General features: G+C 39.7%; 1 pseudogene; it reads left to right on the forward strand.

Moving 5' to 3' along the window:
- Positions 1 to 1311: 1311 nt before the first annotated feature.
- Positions 1312 to 3379, forward strand: LOC107523968 (AP-2 complex subunit beta pseudogene; annotated as a pseudogene).
- The last annotated feature ends 4395 nt before the right edge of the window (positions 3380 to 7774 follow it).

Raw genomic sequence — 7774 nt, forward strand, 5'->3', positions numbered from 1 at the left:
TATCCAAGGAAATTTTTGTCCAAAACATAATAATGGTCCTCAGTCTTGACTGCATATGAGAATAACCTGGGATGGTTTTGAAAAATACCATCTTCTGAGTCCCACTGCATAGCAATTAAATCAGAACCCTCTAGGGGTGGAACCAAGAAAGTAGGTGGATTCGCTTGTTTGTTTTTGTTTCTTTTTTACTTTATTTTTAATGCTCCAAGTGATTCTAACATGGAGCCAGCAGTTCAGAGCCATTGAAAATAGAGGCCCCCTAGTTATCTCATGACAAAGCACTTGAGAGTTCTTAAACTTAAGCACATGTTACACTTTGTTCTTTTGCAACTGACAAGTGTTCCTAATTTATTGAGCTTCTCTGTAATGAAAATTGCTGTGAATAGTACGCTGCTTAGAAGACTTTAAAAAAACACATAAATGTTATCTTTCCTTTTAAGGGAAAAGTAACACTTTCATAATGAGTGGTCCGACCGTGCTTGGCTCAGCGGTTGAGTGTTGACCTAGGATCCAGGAGATCAAGGTTCGATTCCCGGTCGGGGCACATGCCCGGGTTGTGGGCTCCATCCCCAGTCGGGGTGTGCAGGAGGCAGCTGATCAATGACTCTCTCATCACTGCTGTTTCTATCTCTCTCTCTCCCTCTCCTTTCCTCTCCCTGAAATCAATAAAGATATTTTTTTTAAAATGAGTGAAATAATCATTATTTTTCCAACCCCCCCCCCCCAAACTTGTGCTATAGAAGGAATTTTGAAAATGTGTGGCTGGAGATGTTTCCATCAAGATCAAGGTTTGATTCCCGGTCAGGGCACATGCCCGGGTTGCGGGCTCGATCCCCAGTCGGGGGCGTGCAGGGGGCAGCCGATCAATGACTCTCTCATCGTTGATGTTTCTATCTTTCTCTTTCCCTTGCCTTTCCTCTTTCTGAAATCAATAAAGATATATTAAAAAAAAAGAAAATGCTGAAATTTTTTTTTCACAAACAGTAAAGCATATTTAATATAATGCTTTTATTAAACATATCAATATACCATCAAAAGTAAAATACAATACATTATATTTAAATATTAATGTATTTCCTAAGTTTATTTTTGAATGTTCTTTATACCACATAATACATTAATTTACTTATGTAATTTATAAATATACATTGAACTGTACTTAAAAGTGTTGGTATTGGGAAGTGTACAGTCAAAAAATGGTTACAGGAGTCGCACTGTGCAGGTAACCATTCCAACACCACTCAGCCGAGCTCTCTGGCTGTTCCCGTCACCCCTGCCCTTGCCTCTGGTGCACATTACAGATCCAACACTATGACTGCCTCCAACTACTTCACAACCAATTAAAAAAAGGAGAAATCTTTGATTTAAAAGCTGAATTCAACAATGAAAAGAAAGAAAAGAGGAAGGAAGCTGTGAAGAAAGATTGCTGGCATGACTGCGGGGAAGGATGTTCGCTTTCTTTTTCAGATGTGGCGTATCTCTACTTGATGGCCATCATGGTTGTCAACCTGTTGTGAAGGACTGTGAAGATCCCAGTCCTCTGGCCTGGGCCCTGGCAGTCAGAACCACGGGGTGCAACTGGGTGGACAAGATTACAGAGCATCTCCGTAAGCCCCTCCATAAGCGCTTGAAGGATGAAGATCCCTATGTTCAGAAAACAGCAGCAGTTTGCATGGCGAAATTCCGTGATATCAATGCCCAAATCATGGACGATCGGGGATTTCTGGATTCTCTGCAGGATCTCATAACAGATTTGAATCCAATGGTGTTGGCTAATGCTGTAGCAGTGTTATCTGAAATCAGTGAATCGCACCCAAATAGCAACTTACTAGATCTGAACCCACAGAACATTACTAAGTTGCTGACAGCCCTGAATGAGGGCACTGAATGGGCCCAGATTTTCATCCTGAACTGCCTGTCCAATTACAACCCTAAAGATGACAAGGAGTCTCCGAGCATCTGCGAGTGGGTAACTCCCGGCTATCTCATCCAACACAGCAGTGGTGCTTTCAGTATTAAAAGTCCTAGTGAAATTTCTAGAGTTGTTACCCAACAACTCTGCTTACTGCCATCAGAAACACAGCTGGTACAGCAGGTCTTGCATTTGGCAACACAGGATTCTGGCCACTCTGCCTTTACAGACAGGGGCTATATTTATTGGCAGCTTCTCTCAACCAACCTTGTCACAGTCAAAGTAGTAGTCTTGTCTGAGAAGCCACTGATCTCTGAGGAGACAGATGTTATTGAGCCAGCTCTGTTGGGTGAGCTAACCTGCCACATTGGCTCTTTGGCCTCTGTGTACCATAAGCCTCCCAAAGCTTTTGTGGAAGGAAGTCATGGAATTCATAGCAAACATTTGCCAGTACATCATGGGAGTACTGATGTGGGTGACAGCCTTGGCTCCACCGCTGCCACCCACCAGGAACAGCCAGCCTCAGGTTATCCCCTCTCAAGGTGACTTGCTGGGGGACTTTTTAAACCTTGGCCTCGGTCCCCCAGGCAATGTGCCACAGGCATCCTCCATGCAGGTGAGAGCAGCAGATCTCTTAGGAGAAGGCTGGAGAGTCTGGTGGGACAATTCTTCATTCCATCATCAGTGCCTGAACATTTGCTCCTTCACCTACTGCTGCTGTGGACAGCAGTGGTCTGAATGATTTATTTGAGCTCTACAGGCACAGGCATGGCACTTGGTGGGTATGTGGCTCCTAAGGCTGTCTGGCTGTCTGCAATAAAGGCTAAAGGCTTGAAGATTTCCAGAACATTTACTCATTGCCAAGGGCACATCTATATGGAAATGAACTCTACCAGTCAAGCTCTGCAGCACATGACAGACTTTGCAGTCCAGTTTAACAAGAATAGGTTTGGTGTCATCCCCAGCACTCCTCTGGCCATCCATACACCACCGATGCCAAACCAGAGCGTTGATGTCTCCCTGTCTCTCAGCACCTTGGGCCCACCCATGACGATGGAGCCTCTGAATGCCCTGCAGGTGGCTGTGAAAAACAATATTAACGTCTTCTACCTCAGCCACCTCAGCCCACTCAGTGTGCTTTGTGTAGAAGGTGGCAAAATGGGGATCCAGGTCCTCCTTGCTACGAGGAAGGATATTTCCAATAAAAATGAAACTTCAGTTTCAGATTAAGAAATGCCATTTAACTGCTGATACTATTTCCAGCAAGTTGCAAAACAACAACCTTTATACTATTGCCAAGAGGAATAAGGAAGGGTTTGCTGTCCCAATCTCCGAAGCTCACTAATGCATTTGGATCTTGGCTGAGCTACGTATCCAGCCAGGAAACTCCAATTATAATTGTCATTAAAGTGTAGAGTTCATGATGTCTCTCAGTACATCTATCAGGTCTGCGACAACATTTTGTAAAACGAATAGACTGGTCCAGTGCCTTCGGGCCACCCTGTGATGGGTGCCAGCCAGGAACCCTTAACAGGAAGAAACTGTATTGCTGTGTAGGATCCGAACCCAAATACACTGAGGCCACCCACTAAAGTAGAGATGAGTCTAACCTGTGCTAACATTAGAGCACAACCTGTTGGAGAGTTTTAGCTTCCTGTGAACATCTGTAACCACTGCTTCAGTCACTTCCCACCTCTTGCCACTGCTCCTGCTGTCTGTCTTTACTGGTGGGCTTCTCCATACTGGGCCAATGCTGGCATTTTTAGCATAGTTTGATATTTTGTAATTGAGAGCTCATTTCAAAAGTAGAAAAAGACCAAAAAAAAATTAAAGCAAGGAAAAGTATCACTGAAAAAAAGGTTAGAGAACACAGCACTGCACTATACTTCCCTCCCCCCAAAAGTCTAGCATTCCTCGACCATTCTAATACTCTCACAACACTGGCAATTCATTCCCAGCAATTGAGGTTAAATATTATTTATATTGCTTAAGGCTCTAAGTGCGTTGGAAGCAGGATTATATATTATGTAATTTATTTATAATTATTACATATTATATATTAATTTATTTATAATAACATATTAAATTATGTATTATATATTTTGTTATATAATAAATTTCAAGGCTGGTATTTGAGAAAAATATGAGTTGGGTATCAATAAAGCCTATTGTTCTAAAATAGCATTGCTAGTAAGATAACAAAAAAACAACAGCAAAAGATTTGAAATTTTAAAATCTCAAAATATTGAATGTAACCAATAACATTTGAAACTCATTTTGTTATTTTAATCATAGGTAAAAGTCAAAAAACATCCTCCCTATTCCAGGAGTTCCAAAACCGCTTCTCCTGGTCGACTCTGCTGTGCAAACTATTACTAAATTCTCTTTCTTCGTCCTTGTGGCATACAAGATGGGGCAAACGTAGGTTTACAGTTGTTCGTATGGAAAATAATACAATAATTAATAAATAATAATACAAGAATAAAGTGTGTTTCAAGTAGTCACAACTAAACTTACTTTCGCCCCATCCTGTACATACATTTTTAAAGACAAGATATAAAAGATATAGTCTATATCATTTGAGGTGTAACTGTGTTTTTAATGTGAATTCTTCTTTTAAGTGACTTCACTGTGAATTCAGAAGAATCTTGGAAAACAAAACAAAACAAAATGGCAGCTTATTAAAGAAAATGCAATCTACCTACCGTGCATCTCACAGGAAAGGAACTATGGTTGGTGTGCATTGGAAAGTCTCATGACATTTGAAAAACCAAATGTGGCTACTTAAAATACACATCACTGTTTGCCTCATCCCTGACTACACTGCCTAGATTTCAATCTTGCAACTAGTTGAAACCCTGGTTTCCTATTCGTCTTATAATACCACTAGCATTGCTTATATGTATCTTGTCATTGACCTTGAGGAAACCCAACTGAATGTGTCTTTGTCCATTGTATCTGCAAGATCATGCAAGCGGAAATTAAAGACATTAAGTTTTCCACCTCCATGTGGTAAAACCTGTGTTTTAAAAACACTTTTGAATGTGCTTTATTAAGGTTAGGTTCAAAGGAGAAAAGGCATGGGACTTTAAAAGAAATCTTAAAATGGTAGGAATCCTGCATATGTAGGTTAAGAATAATTGGTGAGTTGAGCGAGAGATGTTGTAAGAGTGCTGTGAGTACCAGAGGCCCCTCTAGAAGCCAAATCAGACGAGTCTCCAGTCCTCTCCACTTAGTTTTTCATCTGATTCTTATATTCAGCTTCCATTTAAGAATTCTTTTGAGAAAAACATTCTTCTGCCTTAAAAAAAGGTATGACCATGACTGGATAAAGCAATTTTATGATATCATCTAATCCTGATATCAGTAGATGATAAATTGGACTGTAAAAGAAAGTCAAAGGAAGGCAAAAGACCTATTTCTTGATGAAGTGCCCACGCAGGGGACACACTGAGTAGGAAGATCAAAAAGCAACAAAAACTGGGCCACAGTAGAATTCCAGTTTCTGACTTGTTCCAAGAGACGGAAAGAGGCTGAGAAGGTTGAGAATGTGGAGCACTGACCACAAAGAGAATAGATTAGAGGAGGAAGGAGAAGCAACTCCTTTTCTTCCACATAAGTGAGAGTAAATGCTCTGTACAGAGTTTTCTGTTTTCCAAAGTGAAGCAGTAATTTTTACTTTAAATATTTTTCATCTTAGCAACTTGTCTTACTTTTATATTTTATTAACTTATTTTTTAACTATAAAGGTATTGTAGTGTTATAACCAAAGACACATGGGGTAATTTTTTTTAATTAAATAATTATATAGAAATATTAGCATGTTTATGTTGATAATGTTTTTAAATTCAGAGTGATGTTTTTGTCAAAACATTAAAAACTCTTAGAGTTACAAACATGTAAATAAATGAAAAAACTAGTAAAACTAGTATTTACATAGCACACCATAATTTGAAACATTTAAAAGGACCTGATTTCTTTGTCCAAAAACTTATCAAGATTAGGTAAAAGGGTGCTTTGGTGAACTGTAACCTTCCTTTCTAAGTCTGGATCATCTTCTAACATTTTATCTTTTCTATTTTCAATGTCATAAAATATTTCCCAAAATTCCTTTAATGTAAATTTGTTTTTGCCAGCGTCACTTCCTCTGGGACATCTTCATTCTTTATATCACAGCCAGGGCCTGGTATATCCCTACCAGTTCACTTCCACTGTTTTCCTCCAGCTGCACCTCTAGATTTTTGAACATCGGTAGTGTCACTATCCCCACGGCCAGCTCTTTTTTCCATAACTCCCTTGGATTTGATTCACATTTTACTTCTGTTGTTACCATTTGTTGTTGTTTTGCTGAATGTTCCCTTTTCTTGGCCAATTCCCTCTTTCGATTATCCATTTTTGTAAAAATGTCCTGTGAATTTATCACTGGGAGGCAAGGAGACTACACAGCTCTAATGCTCTGCGGCCGGTGCATGAACTCACTAACAGATGTAAAGTGATCGATCACCCACAGCCTCTCTGGCCACTGATCACAGTGCGGCTCTCCGATTTAGGAAGTGATTTCCAACCGGAGAGCCACCAGTGAAGTTTGGACTTTCTACAATTAGTCACTATTAACATACCCTATTAACTGAAATTCAAGTCATGTTTTAGGTCCTAGAATTTAGGGGAACAGGTGTTACATAACTAAATCCTGGTAACTGAAATTCCTTCAGCAGACTTTGTCTTTTCATCTGTATTTTCCTTGCAGAATCTAGCAGTGTGTACCACACGCAGGAAAAACACAGATGCGCAGATGAGAAGGCGAAGTTCCTCACTTCAACAAGTTTAATGGGCACCAATAAGATAATTGCATACATTCTGTAATCTGAGAACATAATGTTCAAAAATGATGTAAAAGTTCATAGATGAGTGACCTTACCCTCGGTTAAGAGATCAAAAAAGAGATAACAAAGCTAATGGGATGGAAGGCAAATATTTTCAAGGTTATTCCAACGGCTGCTTGGCTTTCCACCAAAAGGAAAAAAATTTTTTTGGTTTTACCCGTTCCCGTAATGTTAGTGGTCTTGGTGTTATAAATGACTTTATGAATAACTTTAAAGTGGAATAACTAGACAACATGGCATCAAGCTTTCAGGCTGTTGGTACACACCGTTGCCCTAACAGTATTTGTCTTCAGTGCCATTCGCTTCTTTTGATCTCTGTTTTGATCCCTCTACTGAGGGTAATTTCACTCACCTATGAATTTTTTATCATTTTTTAACCTTATGTTCATCTAGTTATATTATTCTATGCATAAAAGTGTGGAAACAGTACCTACAAAGCATCGGGCCCCATTTTTCTGGGGAGCCACCGTGGAGAAAATAGCAAGTATTGCTTACTGAGTGCCAAAATGAATGGCTGTCACAGAGGACAAGAGTCTTCTCGAAAATTATTTTCTAAGCTTTCTGGGATGACAGTTGCCACACTGGTGAAATATTTAATAGCTCAAGAACATTCTGTAATATGAGAGCTTTAAAAAAGTCTTTGTGACACTTCAAAGAAAGAACATAAAAAAGAAATGTAGTCAACTAGTGTTTGTGATGCCCCTTCTACCGTCAGGCTGGGTCCCACAGGCCAACGTGAGGGAGCGGGGAGGAGTCGGGGTACAGACGGGCAAGGGTGCATGTCATTTATGTTTGAGTTTGTATCTACATTGACATTTCATAATGCTTTCAAAACCATTCCTAAATCGTGAGGGATTTTTAAAATGCCAATTAAATTGGCACAATTTATAAGTTGGGACAGAAAGGAAAGGAAAGTTAAAACTGGTATAATTATACATAAAAGCATTTACAGTTCTACTGAGGTATATTTTGACACTAA

Source organism: Miniopterus natalensis, chromosome 6 (genome assembly GCF_054644295.1).
Source record: "Miniopterus natalensis isolate mMinNat1 chromosome 6, mMinNat1.hap1, whole genome shotgun sequence".
NCBI lineage: Eukaryota > Metazoa > Chordata > Mammalia > Chiroptera > Miniopteridae > Miniopterus > Miniopterus natalensis.